Genomic DNA, 26,194 nt, shown 5'->3' on the forward strand with positions numbered 1-26,194 from the left:
ACTCTGCTCTCATAGGCATGAGAGTTTCACATCTCTTTTTGATCACCTTTGCTCTCAGTGGATAAAAACATTTTCCTCCCTCCAAATTGGAAAAAATAAAATAAAAAAAGCTATGAAACTAAACCTTGAGCTATAAAGCCCATGCACACTTCCAGTAATTGTTGGTGCTATTCCAAGATTGGAATATGCTGGAAATACAATAAAATCTGAACCACATGATAGTCACCTGAGCTAATCCGAGCTATCTCACGGTCATCTTATAATGGCTACTGGGTAGTTCCCGCTGAATAATACACTTCATATTTACATTTTTTAATTTCTGCCTCAAACCAATACCATGAGAATGAGTTTCTCTTTCTGGTGTTACTTTAACGAGTAAATGAAGCAGATGTGACTGAACTTTACCCATCATAGCTCTTGGCTCTAAGAACGGTAGAACAGTCATTATAAGCTGCTAAAAATGCAGGTGTGTTTTATATATATGTATATATATACATATATACACATATATATGTATATATATACATATATATATACATATATACACATATATATGTATATATATACATATATATATACATATATACACATATATATGTATATATATACATATATATATATATAATAATTTTATAGGTATAGTTTCCCACCCACCTCCTAATATTCCTGACTATAATGTTTCCCTGGAAAAATGATCCAAACCCCAAAACACACTTAGTGGATGAAGAAAGACCAACAAAACTCTCCAGGTGTGGAAGAGCAGGCAGATCTCTCTATCAGAGACACTGTCTGGAACAATAAACCAGTGCCCCATAGCACCTGAGGGTGTTTGTTGTTCCTGAAAAGGAAGTAGGATGCTTTTATGATGGATAATACAGGTGTATTCATGACAAAGTGTCAATTAGAAGGTGACAATGACATGTAATGAATAATGAAATGGTCAAATTGGGAGAGGCAAAGTCTAAATAATGCATTGAATGCATAGTCAACTTCTGAATAATCCAAAGATTATTGCAGAAGGACAGTTAGTTCTAACTCCATCTTGTTTTCTCTTGAAACAAACTAAAGAAAAATTGCTTGAGAGCCAAGGACACACAAGTCCCTCGAGACTTTTCAAATCTATCTACCCAATCTATTTACCTACCCACCTACCTACCTACCTACCTAATCTCTATCCATCCGTCTAAAGAAGCCCTCAAAAGTCTTTGGATTTTGTTTATTTGAACATCTAGTATAATAATACATTTTGATGTGCTTAATGTAGTGCATGAAGTGAGAGTCATATCCAGTCAACCTTTTAAGCCAATTGTTTTGTTTTAGGCTTCAAACCATGGGGAGGCGGGGGCCAACAGGATGATCTGAGCCGTCATTCAAAAACATTCAGAGATGGCTGATTCTAATTAAGCATATCAACTCTGATGCTTGACTTCAGTGAGACAAAGGGTGCCATCAATTTGATAAGACGCTGCTAAGCAGGGTTTAAAATTAATTCATAATTTCTTTTATGTTTGTCATGTGTTGTGAAAATGAACTGCCATTCAATTTTTCATAAGCCATGCATAAGCAGAAGATTTCATTTTAGGCAGTGTTCTGGAAGGCCTGGGTAGTTGGGGAGCAAATTATGATTCCATACTGTGATCTTAGTATAATTGGAACAGCAAGCGAAACTTTTTGGCATGCGTATATTGACATTCACTCTCAGAGTCTATACACATTTAAACAATTAGAGAACTTCCACTGCTTTCTCCCCGTAATTAAACCCTGAAAGCTCGTCCAAAGACCCTTTATCAAACTATACCAAGTGTAACATTTAAAACTTCAAAAACTTTCTGTAATTATGGAAAATGTGGTGAGACCTGTGAAGTCTCAGAAGCAGGGAAAGTAAATGGTGACCACTGATGCCATATAGTCAGTATTTATATTATACAAATACTGACTATATGGCATCAGTGGTCACCATTTACTTGATATCATTATGAATGTATAATAATAAGCAGCTGGCCAGCTTTAAGAATACCTGGTTGGTTAATAATACTCATAGAGATTCAATAATCTTAGACTGTTTATGAGAATTATGTGACTATCAAGTGTCATCTGGGGAGAAATTGTGAGGCTACTTTATGAAATCAGGAAATAACAGGGTATTATTGGAAGTTCTCAAGGAATTTCAAATCAGATATTCTGTCTCCCTGGGCACAACTGTTCACAGATGGGTCAGTTTTCTTCATCCTTATTGGTAGTTGGAGTGAACACTTCATTTTAAAATTTAATTTGTTCAGATAGGCTTTTCAAAATGGAGCATTATCAAATCTGCAGTTTTAAACTGCTAACAGTTTGAGGACAAAACTCAGGAAAGATAAACTCATGTTGATTGAGATAATGGGTTCCATTATTTCCTCCAAAGAACTAGATATAATACATACAATAGACCAGAATCTATAAGATAAAATCATTGGAATGTGAAAATTTTAAAAATGAGTTTTAATTTATACATAGCTTTGGGGGTTTTTTGGTGTTCCTAGACCAGTGCTCGAAGCACAAGTTTCAATATATTTTAGTTGATTTCACACAACATGCTTTATGTTTAAGACCAAATAATCATTTTTGAATTGAAGATGCACTGAACCACTTTTAAAGCCCTAAGATAAATATCATCCAGCTTCTTTCAGATGATAAAAAAATGACTCGATTGGATGCTTTAGACAGTAGCAAGGCAGAAAACAAGAACAAAACAACCCAGTAATATTGCAAAGGCGACCAAAGGCCTGTGTCATGATTATTTGGGCAAAAATTCAAAGCATGAATTGAATTCTCCATTAAAAGAAATTTTCAAAAGTTTTTTTTTTTCATTTTTAATATCATTATAGATAGACAAGAAAAGTGGATATGAAAGCAAAATGTTAAAAACATTTTTCCTGCCAGCTGGAAACCCTTATGTCTGTTTTGACAATCCTATCACACATATACAGACTGTCACAAAGGGAAAATCTTTCAGTTTCCTCTCAGGAAGATCATTATGAGCCTTTTTTATTGATTGCTTCCTGTGGTACGTATAATCCTCCTTGTGGTTTTGTGCTATCCAGGGAACCTGTTGTGTGTAAACAACCACAGGTGATTAGCGATCAATGAATGTTTTTAACCTACAAGAGAAATGCAATAGGACATGGACCTTCATGTTAAGGGCTGTTTAGTTTTCATTCCCTACAGATTTAACTTGATTCTTTTCAGCGGAAGGGAGAAGAACATGGAAAATCAGTGTTGCTGGTTGAGACCAACACAGTTGAGCTCTGCTTACAAGAACTGTTAGATAAACATTTCTAGCTAAAATTTTAAGCTATATTGTGGATAGTAATTTTTGTCCTATGTGCATATTTGGCATTTTGGAGTTTGCTTTAACAAAATATTCTGGTAATAATTCACTCTATAAGCCCATTTTAAAACCCACAAAATGCTTCTCTACCTTAAAGAACAGCACAAAGAAGATCCATGGTCAAAGTCATTTAATTGTCAAGATTAAATAGATGGTAGTTAGATGAAGAACCCAGGGACCATGCTGCAATTTTATATTTTTGTGGACACATGTTAGAATCTAAAACTCTTGGAACTTAAAGGAATCTTATAGATTACCTACTGCAGGAGTTTCCAATATGATCAACCACTGGACTTACATAAATATGGTGCATATTTTGAAACATATAAAAAAATTATTTACACTAATCCTTTCTTAGAGTAAGGTTTACAGTCTAGTGAGGGAAGAGATTTATCCTATTTATCTTAAAACCTTTTGGTTTGGCTTGAATTTCCCTTGTGTTCCCTATCACTTAAAAAAGGAAATTTAACTTTTTTTTTTTCTTTCTAAAGATTTTATTTATTTATTCGACAGACAGAGATCACAAGTAGACAGAGAGGCAGGCAGAGAGAGAGGAAGGAAAGCAGGCTCCCTGTTGAGCAGAGAGCCCGATGTGGGGTTTGATCCCAGGACCCTGAGACCATGACCCGAGCTGAAGGCAGAGGCTTTAACCCACTGAGCCACCCAGGCACCCCAGGAAATTTAACTTTTAAAATTTGTTCCTTGGGCCATTGCATTGATGAGCTAGGTTTGGGAAACACTAATTCACTCATTTCACCCTGAAATACCCCTGACTCAGCTGGGAGGTAAAAGTTGCGTGGGGTATAGACCACCACCCCAAGCTCTCTGCTTTTGCACCACATACATCTATCATAAATCACTGATGCTGTGAGCTCCTGAGAGGACACTTGTTAGCACCTGCCTTTCTAGGAGTTGGTCAGCCAGGATGCAGAATTTAAAAAGGTGAGGGGGGCACCTGGGTGGCTCAGTGGGTTAAGCCTCTGCCTTTGGCTCAGGTCATGATCTCAGGGTCCTGGGATCAAGCCCCGCATCGGGTTCTTTGCTCAGCAGGGAGCCTGCTTCCCCCTCTCTCTGCCTGCCTCTCTGCCTACTTGTAATCTCTGTCTGTCAAATAAATAAATAAAATCTTAAAAAAGAGAGAGAGAGAGAGAGAGGTAGGAGACTTGCCCAATCTAGAAAGTATTTCTTCTAGTCCTCCCATCAAGCTACAGCACTGGAGAAACAAAGCTAATGATTAATTACTCATTTCATTCTATTTCTTATAAGCTGGAACAGTGTGCTGATAATTTCCTTCATTGTGCTTCCTTAATGTTTTACATGTAATAGTTTCAGCCGAGATGGCTAAGTTATACCACAGTAGCAAAGAACTCTAAAGTCTCAGTGGCTTAACACAACAAATAAGTATTTTTTGGTCATTATACATGTCCAATGCAGATCACCAAAATGCCTGCTCATTCTAGTAACTTGGCCCCGGTGGCTGAGGTCCTATGAGGAATACATGCTTCAGTGCTCAGTCTGACATGGGAGGGCAGGGACTGTGGTCTCTGGCTCTTACACTTTCTCCTATGGGGAGACAATTTTGCTTACATTTAATCAGTTAAAACTATTCATGTGGCCACACCTAACCTCGTGGGCCTGGGGAGTGTAATTCTACTCTGAGCTTAGAACCAGAATTCTTATGAACCTCACTTGTGACTACTCAATTATAATCAGAATAGTATGCTTTTTTTTCTTTTTCTTTTTTCTTTTTTTCTGTTTGCCATGCTAGAGAGTCAGCCCCTTGAGGACAAGCATCTTCTTTTAAGCATCATTGTATCCCAGTGTTTGACAATAAATAGGTGCTCAATAAACATTTGATAACTTAATGACTGATTTATGTTTGTTTTCAGTGTTATTTACCTAATATTAACCCTAGAAGGGTTATTTTTTTAAACATATATACAGTTTTATTAGAAGGGCTATTTTAACATCAGAGCAACTGTATTATTGGATCACATCTATAAAAATTATATTTCAAATTTTGAAGTGTTAACAGAGCAGTTAGTAATAACTTTGTAAAATGTAAGCACTGACATATATGTTCTTAATTGACCAGAGTAACTGCTTCAAATTATTTAATGAAAGACATTTCCCCTACTACCCTATCTTGGGCTAAACACACTTTGACAATATCCCAACATTACAGAAATATAAATAAATACAGATGATACAAAATAGCTTATCAAGCATATAGTAACTTTTAGTGGTTCATCTCTAGCAATTGCTTATTAAAGGATATGGCATAGATGAGAGAAGTCACAGATTATATGCTTTCTCCTGTATACTAGCCCTATCTTTCTTTACATTCTAATTCATTAAAAAAAAAACCCTCATAACTTTGGATGTTTAATCCTCAGTAGTAATAAACCACTTGCAATATAAAAATCTGATCAAGGTATGCCTGCTGTTTGTAATATCATTATTGAGAACTTGTGGATTCTGATAAATCATGTCTCCCAATATAAGCCACTATTGAAGTTCATAAAGTCTATTGATTTTTGTCCTGTGAACCAGAATCTTTATCTCATTGTACATATCTCAATACCCCTTACTGGTGGGTGAATGATTTCATAAACTCAGTAGTCAGGAATTCAGTTTATAATTAAAACAAAAAAAAGGCACCTGAGTAGCTAATGTAGTCACAGTCCATTAACTGAAGATTATGTATTCATAACTAATAGCTTATGTCCTTACTTAGAGTCAATGTTTCCTAAATTTGCTCCTATCTCTAACAATCTCAATGGTCTTGTGCTCATTATATGGTCTGGGAGCTGCATTATGGAATCAGAGGAAGCAGATGGAAAAGGAATAAAGAAAGTTATTAGTTCCATAATCTGAATGCTTATCTTATAAGTTAATTCATAAAACTTGCATTATGTTTCTATGCATGTCCCCGGGTTCACATGAGTTCGATTTTACATGATTTTACATGATACTGCAATTAAGGGAAAAAAAACATTTTATTTTCTATTACATTTTAAACAATGAAATGTATTAATTCAAGATAGATCTAGTAAAACTAGAGTCACTTCAAAATCTCGTAATTTGCTAATATACTCACTGCCTAATGTATGATGGTGAATGCTGAAGCAAGAGTACCAATGTTTAAATGAAAACCTGAGGCAAGAGTCTTTATTTCCAGGCTGCCATACTGTAACCACTGTCATACAACAAAACAAGCCTTATAAAAAATGACAGTCTCAATATACTAACTCATGAAAGCTTATGCAACTGTTGTTTTAAGATTCTTTCTTCAATCTTACGATACCATTTCAACTGAGAATTTCAATTTAAAATTTGTGAAAATGCTGCAGTGAGCTACAATAACAATGTCCATGGGTTGCCATCTGCCATTATAATTCTGGTCATCCATACAGATTCAAAATAGTGTCACCATGCTTAGATGTAATTACCCTTATAATGCCAGAATAAATGAGAGAAATAATTTTTATAGCGTTTATTAACCTGAAATCTCTAAACTCATGGTGTAGGGACCTGAACTAATGCAAATTAAATACACTGTCTTAAACATGAAATGCATGGTACTTATCAGGAAGTGTAGGAGGTAGACACCTACATGGCCATGCTTAAGATGAAAAATGGTACCCTTAAGGAGAAAGCAAATGTAGAGTGGATTTACAAACTACAAAAGCAGAATAAATGAGTGAAACATATAAAAACTACAAAATCCAGCCACTCACTCCTAGCCCATTTTGTGAAAGCGGTAATACATGATTCTAGATCTAGCTTTTGCCTTAAGATGTCAGAGAGCCCACCCAGCATTTGAGCAGACAAGGAGAAGGAGGATTAAAATGCATTTGCTATCTATTACAAAGCTGAAATATTATGTTTTTATCCACAGAACTCGATTCATTATTACATTTATACTTCACAACAACCTATGAAGTTGGTATAATTACCCCCATTCACTGTATTAATCAGATTAAATATCGTACACAAGGATTTGAATCAAAGTTCATATTCTTTTGATTATAACATATAGCCTGAGGAAAAGCAACTTTTTTCTTTAAAAAATGAGATTTCCAGAACCTTTCTTTCAACAGAGGCCTCTGTTTAGAAAATTTACTTGCAAGAAAATGTCCTTGTTTTAACTATTTAATCATCTTGATAGCTGAAGTTACCAACTTTACTGATATAATGAATACTCCAGGCCTTGAGGGAGACCTGCAGAGAAAAGGGACACAGCTGTCTTTCACATTGGTAGTATTTTGAAAACTTAAAAATCATTGTCTTAGATTAGGGTTTGGCAATTTTTTATTGTGTAAGTCCAAATACTAAACGTTGTTGGCTTTGAGGGCCACAGGGTCTCTTTTCAACTATTCAGTGCTGCCTTTCTAGCATGAGAGCAGCCATAAGCAATAATTAAATGAATAAATATTTCTATGTCCCATTAGAAGTTAGTATGTAAACACTGAAACTTGAATTTCATATAATTTTTACATGTCTTAAATATTCTTTTGATTTTTTTTCAACCATATAAAAATGTAAAATGTGTTCTCAGTTTGAGGGCCATACAAAAGTAGGCAACCTCCTAGACTTGACCTATAGCGTGGCTTTTGCTGATCCTTATGATGGTCCTACTCTTAAAAAAATAAATCTGCAGCAGAGACCACATTGCACACTTTATGTACCTGTTAATGGCAAGTAAAAATAATAAACATTTGAAAAAGATAAGATAAAAAAGAGGAAACCATTTTTCTACAGGGTTAATAGTAATGTGGAAATCCAAAAATCTTTACGAAGTAAATGACAATTTCACACAACAGAATCAATGTCTAGGAGAAGTTTTGGCAACTAGTTCAATGTTTTCCCTGAGGTATTACTCTTAAAAATATGCTTAAGAAAATTTAACTTGCTCAGAACAGAATTTGCTGAAGGCTTTACACTGTCTGGGGGGATTGATAAGTCTTTGGAGTCTAAAACTCTGCTTTAGAAAAAAACATAAATAAAAATAAATAAAGATCTGCATTAGTCATAACCTTCCCACATGGTATAATTCAATATTTTCTTTTAGTCTACAAATTCTAATAATTTTTTGTGTCCTGGTTACTAAAAAATAAATAAATAAATAAATAAATAACAAAAACCCAAAAAACAAGAAACCAAAAAAATAAAAAAAAAAAACCCATTCCTTTGAAGACTAAAAGTTGGTTTAAAAAGGTTTAAACACATATTACAAACACCCAAAATAAAATCTCAAACAAACTAATTGCTCTATCTAAAATCTAGTTTCTGGTTTTAACAAGATTTTTTTGGGGGGGGTCTGAACCAATTTAATGAAAAGTGTGTCTGTGTGTTTCTGTGCATGTGCACACTTACACATGGGAGCACTATGTAAACTCCATATTCTCATAACAACTAGAACCTGCATCTTTGAACTTCAAGGGACTAGAACTTGGCCGACTCTGTGGAAGAGTGGCATTATTGGATTTTTCATTTCTCCTGGGTTCCAATAAAACTAGCATCTATTGACTTTTAGGGCAGGTACAAAAATCCATATTTTCATGCTGGACTGCATAAAGGAAAAGTTTTAGATTAGACTTTTACTATTGATTCTTGTCCCAAAATTTTAACTAAGAACTGTATCTCTCAGTCACTAAGTAGCAGCTAAATCCCATCTCTGATATTTCTTGGCTATCTGACTTTAGGCAAGTTTCTTGACTTTTTAAAGCCTTGGATCATTTAGCTGATATGGGCAAGATCATGAAAGACTTCTGTGTTAGAGAAATAGTTTGGATTTGACGCCAAATGATGAGGCATTGGGATTAAAGAGGAAAAGACTCCAGAGCTCTAAAAGGAAGGGACTTTAGCCCAGAGTTTAAGAGCAATGGCTAGTCTGAAAAATTAGTTTTGCTTATGAGTAAGGTCTAGGATAGACCACATAACCATTAAGCCTCACTTTTTCATCTGTATAGTGGAAATAACAATATACACCTCACAAGGTTGCTATGAGCAATGAAATCCTGAAAATAAAATTTACTTAGGAAAGGGAACGGCAATGAGTCTTTAACTAAGTGTTGACTCTTTTACTGGAAAACTTAACCATAGGCACGCATAATCTCTTCTCTCTTTAAAGAGCTATTCCTAAGTTTTTAAATCAACCTCCTCAGATAATTAGATAGGACATGTTGGTGGCAAATTACATTTAGTAATTCCACCCGTTTAGCAGTTTCGTTCCTCCACCCTCCCTGAGATTTGATCTTTACCTAAAAGGTTAATTTTGTGATCAAGACTGACCCATTAAGAGGTTTTCTGGGGGGAAAAAAAATTGAGAATACTGATTAAAATCAAGAAAATTGTTACTTATTTATAGAGTGTGTTTTTCCAGGATATAAAAGATAAGGGGAAAATCTTAATTACTGGGAATAAAGATAAAGTGTACCATGTGATCTCTGCTACAGAAAAGAACTAAACAGCCCAATGAGAAGTGAATAGTTGCTCAGAGTAATTCTTATCCTTCATTAAAAAAATAAAAACCCTTTTGAGTTTTATCATAATATTAATGCAACTTATAGTTAGCATGTCATCAATAAAAATATTTGCTTATAATTCAAATGCATATCTTTACCATTCACATAGCTATTAACTTTTTCTGGCAACCCCTTCAAAAAACCACGAAGTAGAATGAGCAACTTCGGTATTCATTGTTTTATTTCTCTGCCACAGAATATAAGACACCTCAACCTTTTCCTTCATGATTCTCGTAAACTGTTAGATGTCGTTTAAAACTGTTCTTTATATACAGTTGCTTTACTTGTGTATATGTTTTTTCTCTAAGGATATTATAAGGCCTTGGAAAACGGTCCAGTGTTTTTTTGCACCTTCCTTAATATTGAGAGCAGTGTTGTGCATTATTTAGCTGTTAAACATTTCTCCTTCAGCGTATAAAATATTTATTTATTCTATTGTTCTTAGCAATACATCCTTACTCGATTACAATATATACTTATAAAAAAGGACCGTGATCTGACAAATATCTTAAGAGAAAGAAAATCTATCAGAAGCAAACTGAGCCTTTGAGATTTGGTGAAATATCTGAGATTAACATTTATGGATTGCAGTGAGAGTTTGCTTGATGTTATTCAGAACACAGAAATAGCCTAATGGGATTTGTGTCTACATTAAGGGAAAGTAAATAATATATCACAAGAAAGCTCAGTTGATTTATCTGATAGTCATTATCATCTCATCATACGTTTCTGAAAGAGGAAATAGAAAAGGCCAGGAGGAGCAATAACTAATTATATTAAATATGACTCCTCTTAAAGTGCTTGGGGTTCTCCTGAGCACCAGTAGGTCCGAATCACTTGTAATTTTGTGGCAAGTAAAATAAACTGTCTCAAATGCCTGATTTCTTTATTCATCATCCAAGATAGCTATTCTTCTCCTCCTTATCACTTCCTTTCCAATGCCCTCTCTCTAGAATCCCCATCTGTAGCCATCAAACTCCCTTAATGCACAGTTCCTTTTAACTTCTGGCCTTAGCCAAAATGTGGTTTATTGTAAAGTGTTCTGCTAACGAGGCTCATTTTTATCTGACTTGCAAGTCACGTCCCTTCTCTCCACAATGCAGCATCCCAACAGGCACTTTTCTGTGCCCCTTTCTCGTGCCATTTACTGAATTTCTAAAGACTTCACCATCTCATCTGTGGTCCTTTCTAGTCTAAGTTCTATAATTGCCCTGGATGACTCCAATATCCTTCTGAATATTTAAATGTGTTCCTTCTCATGTTTTTGATCACTGGTTTTTACGTGTTCCATTCACACACTCAGTGACTTCCAAGATCTGGTCCCTGGAATCCCTGATCTTCCTTCTCACCTGTCCTTCTCAGGATTTTGTTGTTTGGGACTTTCTGTGATTCTCTGATTGTCCTCCCAATATATCGTACCCTCACCCATCACACCAGCCACCTTGATGCTCAAGTTAATTTTCCTTGCCTTTGTGTGGCTTATACCAAAAGAACCTTAACAGATACTCCCACACTTACACATAAGTTAAAATTACAACACAGCAGCTCCCTGAGGCACCCAGTGCCTGGCATGAGTCACATTTACCTGACTCATCCTGCACGTATATCAGTCATTCCCTGGTCCTCAGCCAGTTACCCAGACAGACAGCCTTCAAGAGAGCTAAACTCATTCATTCTCTTTAGCCTGGAAGAAATGTGAAGAAACCATCATTCAAATCACAGTGAATGAAGAAAAAAACATTTTAGGAATTCCACCCGTTTAGCAGTTTAGTTCCTCCACCCACTGCCCCCCAACTTCCCCAAAGAATCTGTTCGCACACCAAGCTTCAGTCACTGTGGCTGATGTTACTATCTCAGCGGTTTCCCTGAACAGTAATATTGCCACTGTTTTGTCTTCCTATTCTTCTCCCAGATTTAATTTGTAGAAAAATCTGATCACACTTTTTAAATAATATGCACTTTCCTTTTCTCTCACAGATCGCCGAGTTGAGGATGAGTTTATTTTCTGACTGGATATAACTCATCGCTCTCCAGTATACTGGAATTAATCAAAACATACCAACATATTTTCCCTATACATACATAGTTAAGCAATAAATAACAAAAAATGATATAGAAAGAGGAGTTATAGCCCAATTTGTTTCTTATGAATCAACTTAAAAAAAAAAACAATATTAAGGACTAACCTATTGCCATAACAACATAAATCAATTTGAAATATTACCACTTTTTGCCTGATAACAGTAGGAACAGAAAAACTCATTACAAATAACTGGAAAAATATAAGCAAGTAACTTATCTAATATCGACCTTATATATACCCACATGCTTACCCAAACACAAACACACTAAAAAACAAAACAAAATAAAAGAAAGCAAAACAAAATCTGCCTTCACGTAACAGAAACCAATTCTTCCATTTGCTCAGGTGAAGAAACCTGGAGTTATCCTGACCCTGTTTTTTGTTTTTCTTTTTTCTTCTTTTCCATTTCCTGTCACATCACTCATCCAAGGTATGAACAGATTATTTTGGCAGAAATTTCAAAGACATCTAGAATCTTAGTATGCTCACTATTTCAGTTTCACTACCCTTCTTCAATCTAACATCTTTTCCCACTTGAATTATTACAGAATTTCTTAACTGGCTACCTATCTCTTCCACAAAGAAGGCAGACTGATTCTGATAATATATGTCAGGTCTTGTCACATGTCCTTTCAAAACTCTCTCTTTCTTCTACTCATGCACAGTAAAAGGTAAAATTCTTCAGTGACCTAAAAGTCCCAATGATATTTGGCCTCCTATTCTTTGATCCATTTCTACTTACTCTTTTCCTCATTCACTTCTTTCTAGTCTCTCAGGAGAGAGTGATGTTTCTCACACACCAGGAATACACTTCTGCCACAGGGCCTTTGCATTTGCTGTTTTCTCTGCCTGGAATGCTCTTTCCTAGGTATCCACAAAACTTGCTTTCTCACTTACTTCAAAGTATGTCTTTAAATATTTCCATATGGAATTCTTCCATGGCCAGTCTATTTTAAAAATACTGTGCCCAGCTCCCCTTCTCTACCTCTGCCACCCTCCATACTCCCTATTCCATTTCCATGCTCTATTTTCTTCCAACCCACTTCCCATCTATAAGAAATTTAATCTGCTCTGTAGTTATTATGTTAGCATCTTGACATTCTTTAAATAAAACATTGGTTCTACGCAGGTGGGATTATTTTATTTGTTTTGTTTGTTGTTTTGTCTTGAGCCTCCAGAATGATGCTTGGGATATAAACGGCTCTCATTTAATATTTATTGATCAAGTATTTGGATTCACTTATTAATTCATCTTTTATAAGAGAATAGAGGCAATGAATGTAAAAATTTCAGTATAAATAAGCAATCACAGAGACTGGAACTACATTCCACAAGTATACTGAAATGAATACTACGGAATTATAACAATGGATAATTTCATGGTGCTTTATTGTTTATAAAACACCTCTGCAAATACACACTCTCCTTAACAAAAGCATGTGAGTGAGGAGCAGCAGCATTTTCATTTTACAGGTAGGAAACAGCATCACAGAGTTCAGTGACTTACTATAGGCACACAGATTTTAAGAAGCAGGCTACCTTGAGTGTTTGAACGATGCTATTTCCAGGACACTACATGTCATTACCTCTTCTACAGGAACTCTCCAGACCTTCAAACCATCTCCCCAATTCATATGGTGATAGCATGTTTAAAAAACACTGTTACTTTCTATATGAAGATTGGACAGCAGAGGCACCCGGATGGATATGACAATTGAATTAAATCACCATTTTCTTAAGTCATAGTTTAGAGTACAAAAGGCATGGTCTAAACTTTATCCTCCTTTCTTAGATTATCTCATTCTATCCTGCTTCCTTAGCTGAGGTAGAATAGCTATTCACTGACTTGTATTACATTACCTTAAGTACTTAAATTTTATTTTCAATGAAACCCTGTTTAATGAATATTTATGAGTATGTCCCTGCAGTGTTCATTCAATGTGTAGACTTCCCTTCACAGCAGGCTGCAGTTTTACATTTTGCTTTTTATTGCTAAAATGGTAGCCATACAAATCGATGTCGGTTAAGAAATACGAAAATAACAGTTCCTCCTCTAACTGGAACATTTCCACCAGAGTCACCCAGTGCAGCACTGATGGTGCTCAAAAATTATAAATAATAATAATTAGAATAATCAGCCCCAACCTGAAGTAATACGCAATTTACATTTTTGATAGATGACGTTGAAGCATGAATCTCCCAGGAGGAGTGGTTTCCTAGCGAAAACATTCATCATTTCTAAAAGCATCAAGTGCAGATGCTGGGATAGATAGTCTCTTCTCACCATGAAAGCACCTACTAGGTCTTTTGCCAGCAGGTGTCATCTGGGGGAGTTCTAGGGAGGAATTAATTTGAAAGAGCTTATCAGACAGACTTACACTTTGATAAAAAGATTTGTTCCTCCCAGAAGAGGAAATTTTAAGTTGCTCTTTTCTTTTTCCTTGTCTTTTTGTAAATGACAGTGATCATCTATAAAATATTCCATTATAACTGCAAAATCAAAAGTCACATAATTCCCATCCACTCAGCAAAAGGTAACTCCAATTAAAACTCTCAGTGGGTGGTCTGACATCTGATACTGTGTGGGCAAATCTGACAATCTGCCATATACTTTTGAATTCCTTTAAGGTGAACATACAACTTAGCTGGTAATTTGCAAGAAAGAAAGAATATGCAGGAGTGTAAAATAAATGACACCAACCATATGGTGCTCAGATTGTAAACTCCTGATGACAAAAAGATAGCTGATCATCTCGCAACTGTTACAAGTTCTTCTTCTATCTGAAGCCATTGTGAGCCACTGAATTATGCAAGGAGCATTTTGCTCCTCTCAAATCAGAGAAAAGTAAAAACTTCATGGAACTTTTGTGCATGAAACATGGAATAAGTGGAATGTATCTCATTTGCCAACTTGATATAAGACCTCTGGCTTGGGTATATAGAACTTGACTTTCATAAGAAAATCTACAAGTTCTTTAATACAAAATTCTATAGGAATAAGATTTATAATAATAATTGACCTCTTCTTTTAAAATCGTATTTCTTGGGGTGCCTGGGTGGCTCAGTGGGTTAAAGCCTCAGCCTTCGGCTCAGGTCATGATCTCAGGGTCCTGGGGTCGAGCCCCGCATCAGGCTCTCTGCTCAGCAGGGAGCTTGCTTCCCTTCCTCTCTCTCTGGCTGCCTCTCTGCCTACCTGTGATCTCTGTCTGTCAAATAAATGAATAAAATCTTTGAAAAAAAAATAAAAAATAAAATCGTATTTCTCTCAAAAGTTACTATACATTATTTATTGTGAATACCTCTAAATGTCACTCCACTGATGGTAGAGAGAGAGGAACAACAAAACAAAATAAATATGAAGTTGAAAATGAAGGCAAAAATCTTCTTATCATCTGTGAGATTTAATTCAATTCAAACAATGTTGAGTATCTTTTATCTGTCATGCACTATGTGATATAACCCCTGCCCTTAGGTATTATAGATCTGATTACTCTAAGAAGTCTCTGAGGTAGTCATTATTAAGATTATTTTAACAGATGAGATCATTGAGATTCAAAAAGTTCAAATGATTTGTCCATGATCACAGAGTGTAATGTACCACTCAGCAGGGGTTCATAGCTTTCTTCATAAGCCAAAATGGGAAATTATCAACGTTTAACTAGCTTACTGAAACAGGCTATCTGGTAACCACAAAGAACAAAGGATCAGAAGGCTCTGTCACAAGTGTGTGATTGATACTAGGCAAATTAATTAACCTCTCTGACTGTCAGTTTCCATGTATGAGAAAAAAAGAACATTATCCAATTCTTAAAGATTTACTTATTTATTTGAGAGAGTGGGGGGAGGGGCAGAGGAGAGAATCTTTCAAGCAGACTCTCCACTGAGCATTGAGCTCAACATGGGAATCCATCTCCTGACCCATGAAATCATGACCTGAGCCAAAACCAAGAGTCGAACACCCAACTAACTGAGCCACCCAGGCACCCCTCCAATTCTTAAGGTTAACAGTAGGTAACTAAGGATGCCAAATCTGGTTTTATACTGAAGTTGTTTAGAATAACTTCTCCTTGGTCACAATAATAAAAATAAGGAATGGAAATCTATCTATACTTGGTATATTCTGAGAAATCTGTGTGTGACCTGAGATACTGGGACTCAGGAAAGGGTTTATAGTTCCTATATATCAGGCATATGCTGGACATAATAAGGTCTTCAGAGAAGTATGAAACTCTTGGTAGTCCCTCTTCCTATTACTCTAAAAGCATGGTAGAGGGACACAAGGGGTAGGGCTCCACAGCCGATGTTCCCTGGCTCAGAATAAAGAAAGGCATTGCTGTTCTTGGTGGCACACCAGAATGACTACATATGAACATGCATGTCTCTATGTTTTTTTCATATTTACATGTGAGTCTTTACACGTGTGTGTCTATGTGCATATAGGTATGGAATGAGAGCGGGAGACCAAGATCCCCTCAATGGTCCCAATTGTCTCCCCCAACTTGAAAAGAAGGCCATTCTTGAAAAATGTATAAACGCTCATGGTTCCAAGGAAGGTATTTCTAACTCCATTTCCTCTCCTTTTCTTCTTCACTTTTTGCAGCTCAGGAACATCCAGCAGTAGCACATTGAATGGAGAGAGATGTACAGTATTAACTGACTGTGTCCCCAACACCCTTATGTTTCTGAGCTTGGTTCAGGCTCAAAGACAGAGAAGGAAGAATTCAAATTTGTTGAGATATTTTAGCTGTGACAGTAGACTATACTAGACTTGAAATACTAAAAATAAGCAAATTCATTAATTCATAGACTTAATTACACAGAATGGAAAAGTTATGAGGAATTTTTAAATTATGTGGAGAACAGAATGAGTTGCTGAAGTTTATTAATGGGGGAAGTGATAAGAAAGACTCAGTTGGATTTTTCCTTATCCCAACCAAAATCAACCCAAGGACTAAAAGAGTAATACAGCTATAATGACATTTTGAAGGTGGTACTGGGTTTGTTACACTAGGGTAAGGCTTATATTAAAATCTGGACTGATAATGTATCCTGCACTGCTTCCACCCACCTCCCAAACACAGGTTCTTAAAATGTCTAGTATGCATGTGCTCCCTCACCTTATGGAGCACGTAGCCATATATACATATGGAATGTAAAAGAATATACAAGACACAACATAGGATAGGTACCAAAGATAGTACAGGTAATAAAAATTTCTTGTGATCAAATAAATGAAATTTACTGTGTATGAATCTAGGAAGAGAACTATTTTAATGTGGATAGGGTGGGTGCCTAGGTGGCTCAGTTGGTTAAGCAACTGCCTTCAGCTTAGGTCCTGATCCTGGAGACCCAGGACCAAGTCCCACACCCAGCTCCCTGGGGCGCCTGGGTGGCTCAGTGGGTTCAAGCTTCTGCCTTTGGCTCGGGTCATGATCTCAGGGTCCTGGGATCGGCCCCCGCATGGGGCTTTCTGCGCAGCAGAGAGCCTGCTTCCTCCTCTCTCTCTGCCTGCCTCTCTGCCTACTTGTGATCTCTCTCTGTCAAATAAATAAAATCTTAAAAAAAAAAAAGATTAAAAAAAATAATGTGGATAGAATCTAGATGGGTGGTAGAGAATGATATGTGAATATATAAGACAGGTAAGTTTGTTTGAAGCAGATTACTCTCAGAATTTAGTGGGAAATAAGATTGGGATCCATCTGCAGGAAACCAACAAAACATACTCAGGTGATCTTTAGTCTCTGAGAGGCTACAAATTGTTCTTTTGATTTTAGCATTAGAAAGGGAAAATGAAATAAAGCAATCTAGGGGAAACTAGCTTTTTTCTTCACTGTATACTTAAGTTACAATTAGTAAAACTAAAATGTCTTTTCCAGAATGCAGAGATAACTCTTTTCTATATAGAGGAGGTATCTTTTATGACACAGTTCTTTGTTTTTTCATAGATAGCATGAAAACAAACAAAAAACCCTACACTCTTTAAAGAATGAAATTGTACTTTTAGAAAAGTGGTTAGACTTGAAGATTTAGAGATATTTCATTGCACAGTCATTTGAAATTTTTCTTAGATAGAATTAGATTATAGTAAGCTCTTAGAGTTTTTAGTATAGCTTGATTCTAATGAAAATGACAGCACTAAAATAAGAATGAATGACAGCTAAAGAAGTTTTGAATGACATTTATAATTTTTGAAAAATTGTGCATCCTAAGTGGAACTGGAGAAGTCAGAACAATGACATAGATGCTATTTTTAAAAAAGAAATGCATTTTTAAAGGTACCATAATGTTCTATTTCTTAATCTGGGTGCTTACTTATTACGCAAGCTATGAATATATATTTTCATCCTTTTATATCTGTGGTATATTTTAAAATAAAGATTTTGAAGATAGAAATATTTCAAATTTGTCTCTTTAGAATATATTTATAAATAGATTTTTGTCAACAGATCCATTTGGGGATGGAAATCTAATATTATCTCCCCCTAGTGTGCAGATGGGCTTTGCTCTGGAAGCAGCTCTTCTTATCTTTTTGTTCTGCATCCACAAATGGGACTGTAAGTCCTCCAGTTTTCAGCTGCCAGCAAGTGGCATGGTTGTTCTGTAAGGCAGACAGCTAAAGAAAACATTTGGGTAATAATAGTGTTACTACTCAATACTTGGTCCAGGTAGATGCCTTTTTAATTATTCTGAATTGGTGAAATAAAAGCAACTGCCTCAGAAATTTCTGTCCTCATTCTCAGATGCATTGAGCTAGTTTGTCAATCATGAAGGTCCACTGTGAGTTTTATAAATGACCTATTTTTTTCTTCAAAATACTGTTAGCCCAAAACTCACATCAAAATACCAACATCTCCCAAAGAACTTCAAAGGCTTACTTTTATTATCCATGTACAGCTTTCTACAATGTCACTTTTTAATTAAGTACTTAAAATGTATTATATTATTAACATTTACAAAAGAGAATTTTGTAGTACACTAAATAGTGTTGTAATTAATATCCCTGGCTTTCTCCTCCTCCCCCTACCACCCTCCCCAAAAACTTTGAAAGGTCTGGCCCTTTGTGTGTTTCAACGTGTTGTGTGGTCTTATCTCTTTTTTAATTTTTAGGAAGAATACCAAATTGTCAAAGAGAATTTCCACAAAGCAAAAACAAAAAATTAAAAATAGTTTTCTGTTGTTGCTGCTATTGTTTTAGAGAGGGACAGGCAGTAGGAGGCAGAGGGAGAGGGAGAGAATCTTAAACAGGCTTCACGTAGCGCAGAGCCCTACTTGGGGATTGACAGCACGACCCTGAGACCATGACCTGAACCGAAATCAAGAGTCGGATGCTTAATTAACTGAGCCATTCAAGTGCTGCAAAAATAGGTTTTTAAAGAACATAACACTAAATATTTCTAAGGAAATTCTAGATAAGATTCCAGGTAAAATTTTGTGAAATACATGGAGTAAATATTTCATTATCAAAATAGTCATGTCATATTTGAACCAGATGATCCTTTGGAAGTTTTCAAGTTTTTACCAGTCAGTTGTTCTTAAGCATTTTTTGCCCATATACCTTCCCAAAGAATATTTTAAAAAGTATGTGCTCTCATACATTTAACATCTAAAATATTTTCTCATAAATTTAATATTTGAAAATATATAATTGCCAATATACCTCATATATCGGCAGGTGAAAATAATTGTTTTCAACTTTTATTTGTACCCAATTGATTATAAATGGCACCACATTAAGAAGCACCACCATATATTACAAAGTAAAATACATCAACAAGTTTTGCTTGACCAGTTAAAATACTGTGCATTGTTCTTTTTTCTCTTTGAACTTTTATTTTCCCTCTCCCACACCACTGTATTTTAATGGAATAATTTTTTTTATTTGAAAGATCTGTGTCGATTATCCTCTCATAAATTTCTGCTGAAAATATGTATATAAATAAAAACTTAAAAAATTTCTGTGATCATGAGAATCTAAGTGTTAATATTTGTCTTCAAGATTTAGCATTATTTTTAAATATATATTTGATCAAAACAATGTTTTGATAATTATTAAACATAAATACAAAGATGTGTTAGATATTCATTTATTTTTTTTAAGATTTATTTATTTATTTGACAGAGAGAGAGTCAACACAAGAAGGGGGGAGTGGCAGGCAGAGGCAGGGAGCCCAATGTGGGGCTCGATCCCAGGATCCTGGGATCATGACCTGAGCTGAAGGCAGATGCCCAAGGACTGAACCACCGAGATGCCCCTAGAAATTAATTTCTTAATGAGACAAATGAACTTTCTCAACTAGTTCTTGTGTTCATATCTGAATTTTCAACTGAATTCATATCTATTTTTATTGTTATATTAAGACAGTATTCAACATCAATTTAATCATTAGTTTTTATTTTTATATATGTCAATCCTGAGAAAACTAATTCACATATATAAGAAAATGAGAATCTAAGGAGTTTTGTTATAAAATACCATTCAGTTCTTTGAACTCCTTCCAATTTATGTGCCAGAAATCACATTGTAATCTATAATAAAAAATTACTGTTAATGATCTCTCAGCTGACAACTCAATTAACATCACCTTCAAATTTATTGAAAAGAAAGAACTGGGAATTAATTGACTTATAAAAGAGTTTTTTTATTCAGCCATCTTCTTTCTCAATACAATTACTGATCTCCTAAATTTTCTCTGTTGTGTGACAAGATTTTTTTTTTGTTTTGTTTTCATTCATTTATCGGATACATACTAAAGCTTTCAGGAGCTAGAAGAGAGAGATTATATCATGTATCATTCAGAAAACTTTAAAAATATTTCCTCAAGATTGCTTCATCTTGGAAAATGTTTAACCTAACCCTGAGATTTTTAGGGATCGAGAGAAGGATGCCGTCCTTGATGAAGTGCGGGTATAAAGGAAGAAAAGGAGCACAATACAATACTTCTACAGCAAGCATATTGTCAGGCCAATCTATCTTAGGGTCATATGTGACCATTTGGGATTCAGACAGATGTTGATTCCTTTAGAAGTGTTGGTTCTGAAGCCTTTGGGAAATCTTGGACGTTCCAGAGGTTTGCCAGTTTAGTTTGAAGAATATAGTTACCAACCAGCAAGACCCTCCGTGAAAGAGTCCAATCTCTACCACCTGTCCTCTCCTCTGCCCTCTCTTACAGACCCTAGCAACCATGGCTGTGAATTGACTTTTTCCACCTCCAGCCTCCTTTTCCTCTTCATTTCTAAGTTTCATGGTTAAATTTTTAAAGTATGGTGAGATAAAATTTGAAAATACTGGATTAGAACATCAATCTTGTCTTTTAGCTTTTTAGGTAATGGTCTATTGAAAAAAAATAACAAAATGTATGTGACACCACAATAATGATAAAGATGATGACAGACAACAATTATGTAATGCTTATTATGTGCCAGTCATTGTAGTAAAAAGCTTTTCAAACATTAACTTAATTAAATCTATTCACTTTGTTAAAGTCTTCTGAGGTATGCACCATTACTCTTTCTATTTTACAGATGAGGGAACTGAGGAATGCAGAGGCTAGGTGATTTGCTCATAGTATGAAATCCCAGGCATAGTATGAAATCCCTGCTGTGACTATACACCTACCACTATCCCATAATAAAAACATTTATTGGTCTTTGTAATTGATTGCCAGTGAAGATGCACAGTATTAGAAAATAAGGCAAAACGTGGTTGTTTCCCATAAAGAACTTTTAGCATCTTTTCTTTTCCTAATTACTTTACCCCAAATCTGCCATCTTCCCTCTTCCAAGAAAAAACTCTATAGCTCTTAAAGAGTGCAAAATTAATATAAATAAGCCAGCTTGGAAAATTTGACCAATTCCCACTTGGGATAACATTTTGAATAGTTCTATGAAAGTATAATAACTTTTATAAAACATAATGTTTAATATCTTTGTCTATTTCCTAGCATAACCTCTCAGTTTTAGAGTGTGAACAAATATGTTTGCATGCATGAAGAGAAAGGGCTCTATTTTTATTTTGAGCTTTATTTATTAATAAAGTCAACATTATATATGAAAATTTGTTGAGAAATAATTATCCATAGCAACTAAATTATGAGTTGATTGGTTTTAAAGTGAATGATGTAGCATTTGTAAGATGTTTCATTTTCTTATCAATTTTAATTGGATTGCATTTTCAATTTTAATTATTCATGTGGGTATTTTTTTTTAAAGATTTTATTTATTTATTTGACAGAGAGAGATCACAAGTAGGCAGAGAGGCAGGCAGAGAGAGAGGAGGAAGCAGGCTCCCTGTGGAGCAGAGAGCCCGATGCGGGGCTCGATCCCAGGACCCTGAGATCATGACCTGAGCCGAAGGCAGCGGCTTAATCCACTGAACCACCCAGGCGCCCCTCATGTGGGTATTATAGTTAGCTTAAAGTTACAAAAAGAAAGTATTGTGCTTCCATATTGTTAAATGTTTAAAGAAATATATGCAGCTCCTTAAGATTTATACAGAAATTTTTATTTTGAAGGTATAATTAAATACTTAAAAATATAATGAATATTATTGCTAAATTAATTATGGTAAGAAATCTTCATAAATACTGTTAGCATTAGCAAAGATTATTTAACATAGCAACATTAGCTTTAATGTACCCAAATCCTGGTTTCTTTTAATTATCTCACCACATCAAATAGCTCTGAAAAATCTGTAGAATATGATTTGTAAGATGTTTCTTGGTCAGAACTTTTTCTCTTGCCTATTTGCCTCTTTTATTATATATATTTTTTTAATATTTTATTTATTTGACAGAGAGAAATCACAACTAGGCAGAGAGGCAGGCAGAGAGAGAGGAGGAAGCAGGCTCCCTGCGGAGCAGAGAGCCCGACGTGGGGCTCGACCCCAGGACCCTGGGATCATGACCTGAGCCGAAGGCAGAGGCTTTAACCCACTGAGCCACCCAGGCGCCCCTCTCTTTTATTATATTGTTATGGGTTAATATCCATAAATAAGACCAGCCATAATTAAAATAATTATATAAAATCTATGCCACTGTGATAAAACTTATTATATGAAATTAAGTATGAATGAGCCCTTGCTAGATAATACAAGGCTTTGTACTTTACTCATGTTTTGTCTAAGTAAATGATATTTACTTATTTATTAATTATTATTTATTACTTATTTGCATATTTACAAATTAAATCCATAGTTTATCTTAAGAGGAAAACAATGTGACATCAAAAGGGAAAAGATGTATAAAATCAAAATTTAAAATACACAAAAAATAGCATAATATACACATGCTTTTTATACAGTAGTTACTAGAATATATATTTACATCATTAAAAACATAAAACAACACTTTATGCTGGTAAAACAAAAGGGTCTCAAACCCAAACGCCTGCACTGGCCATGGAAGTAACTTGAGTATGAAGTGCATCAGGTACAGAGTATGGGGAATGGAACTTTCATGATCTGTCTGAAAGAACTAACCATTTCTCAGCTACAAATAATTGTTTCTGGAGCTTCCCGTTAATGGGAGAGAGAAATATGGATTTTTTAAAAAATGTAAAATCGCTTTTTAATATCAGCCATTGATTCCATTTCTTTTTAAAGGACCATATTTGCTTACCTCCAAGATGGCTGCTATAAATTCTTTATGCCCTATCAATACATGACATCCCCCCACAGAGAGGGGGCACAAGTGACACAGCAGCAGACATGTCTTTGAATAGAGCCAAGGCCCACTTCAGAAGCATGTGAATGGTGCACTTGCACAGGACCCTATGCATTACAGGGTCCCATATTTGGCTTATTGTTTTGCTCTCATCAACTTAAAATTTATAAAGATGGTAGAATGTGGGGCTCACATTTTTATTTTGCACTGGGCTTCACAAATTACATAGCTTGACCTAAACAAGACTTGGAACCTCTACTTTCTGGCTCCTGTTAAGAAGTCCATGTGTTAAGTGTCCTTAACAGGGCGCTGTGAGGGTGGCCTCACAGAGGATCACAGAGGCATCTGATCTGAGGCAAGAGCCATTTTAGGCATTAATCCCACTCAAGTGTTCAGAGAACTAGAACCACAGAGACCACCTGACTAAAAACAATGAGAACCAGTGAGAACCACCCAGGTGAGCCCAAGTCAATCTCAGAACCAAGAGACAGCTCAAAAATAAATTGTTGTGTAAGCCACTGCACTTTGAATTGGGTTGTTATGCAGGAATCAATAATCAGAACAGGCACAATGTTGGGTACGCAAACATTGTATCTGTGCGTCTCGAGTTTGTGACCTTTGATATATAGTTCTGTAGCCCATTGACCTCCAGGATTGATTGATTATCTAGAAATTTTTATCAAAAGATCATTTATCTGGGTGTCTTAAATTATTTCATTGTCTTGATTATATTGTTTAAAAGAAGATTTCTGCAAATAGAGTGTATTTTTCTTTTCTTCATATTGAGCTTTTTTATCATTTGAACTGATGTTAGATAAAAATTAAAATGAAAATATGAATCAAATTATTGAAAAATGTTACTTAATATAATTTGCTGGCCACATGATATACATTTGATTAGCCCATGTTGCCAATTCAATGTGTTTTTGTTTTTAATCTGAAGACAATGACTTGCATTGAAATCATTGCCTTATTGCTTAGTCATTCCAATCTACCTCTCACAAACATGTCTAACAAGCCATCAAATTCTCCTGTGTGCCCAGTCCCCCTAAAATCTAGTTACTGTATTCTTCCAGGAGACAATTCCTCCAAACCTTTAGGCCATGCACTTTAAATCACTCATTTGAAGATGCCGTGCAAACAAATGATTAAATAATTCTCTTTGAATTTGTTTTAATAAACATACAACTGGAGGCATATTGCCTGAACTATTTTATATTTTTTCTTCTATCACGCTTGACAAATAACCTACGTTTGCTTGATCCTTTCCATTTGAAGTCCAAAGAAAGTTTCTTAATGAAAATTGATCAAAATGATAAAAAACATATATACTTAGTTCTTTATACAACCTGGTTTATATTCCAAGTCAGAAAGAAAATCCATTTCTACATTTTTCCCTAAAGATTTCTGGTTGTATTCACTTGGATCAATGTGGCCTGTTTCCTTACAACATTATACTGTAAGTGATAAATTTAGCAAATAATGAAGGAACATCTCTACCAACACATTTTAAATAAGACTAGGAAGTGGTTCGCACCATCCTAGTTACTAAGGCCCTGAATTTGGTCTTGCTGTAGCTGTTGGTATAATGCATTGGCACAGGGTAAAATGTTCTGCTTAGGATAGAAAATGAGTGTCAAATAAGAATAAGTAATGTCCTTAGGGTTTGTTTCAGTCAATCAAGTGATTCAAAAAACCCTACTACAATTAGTAATGATCAATAGCACTAATTCATCATGATGTCAATTTCTGATTCTTGTATTGTCCAAGTTTTTATATAGAGAAGAAGGAACACCATGATGAGAATACACACTACTTGTTAAGAGTCTTCAGGTTCTTTTCTCATTTCGACAGTCACTTACTATATGATTTGGGACAAATCATAAAATTCATACACACTTTAACTGCTTCCTTCAACAAGAATAATACAATCCTATTGGAAAAACACTTTGATAATCTCTTAATTGAATTGAAAATTTATAGTTATAAATTCAATTAAATTTGAATTGCTGAACAATAAACTATTTCCTAGAATAAAATAAATGAGATTTGATTACAATCAAAACAAAAGAAACTAAGCCTTTACACTGATGAAAGAAAGCCATTTTAAACATCTCCAAATGTATTCCCAGTATCAACTGAACTTGAACACAGTAAAAAAATAAATCACTACAAACAAAACAATAGATAACTAAAGTCAACTGCATTTTTACTGTATATGCCTTAAGCATCAAATTAAAATGAAATCTATTGGTATGAATTCTATACGAATTCCAAGTTGCTTTGGAGGATTTTTCAAGTTGAACTCATTTTAATTCTCAAAACTTGAAAGCATCTTAGTTGAAAAATGAGTCAACAATAGATCGTGAAATTGAAACACATATGTTGAAACTCAATTCATTTTTATATACTATGTTCCTTGAGTTTATAATTCAATATTTGAAACTACAAGCTTATAATTTTAAACATGTTTATACACTTGTCAACCAGTTATGAAGTGGTAGAACAATGATTTTTCAGACATTCCTCCCTCCTTCCATCTCTCTTATTC

At 35.1% G+C, this 26,194-nt stretch overlaps 1 protein-coding gene across 5 annotated transcripts in view; it reads right to left on the reverse strand.

The window, feature by feature from the left end:
- NLGN1 (neuroligin 1) overlaps positions 1-26,194 on the reverse strand; it is a 696,790-nt gene that overhangs the window by 325,047 nt on the left and 345,549 nt on the right. The gene's annotated exons all lie outside the window — the stretch shown is intronic.

The sequence above is a fragment of the Meles meles genome, chromosome 4 (assembly GCF_922984935.1).
Source record: "Meles meles chromosome 4, mMelMel3.1 paternal haplotype, whole genome shotgun sequence".
Taxonomy (NCBI): domain Eukaryota; kingdom Metazoa; phylum Chordata; class Mammalia; order Carnivora; family Mustelidae; genus Meles; species Meles meles.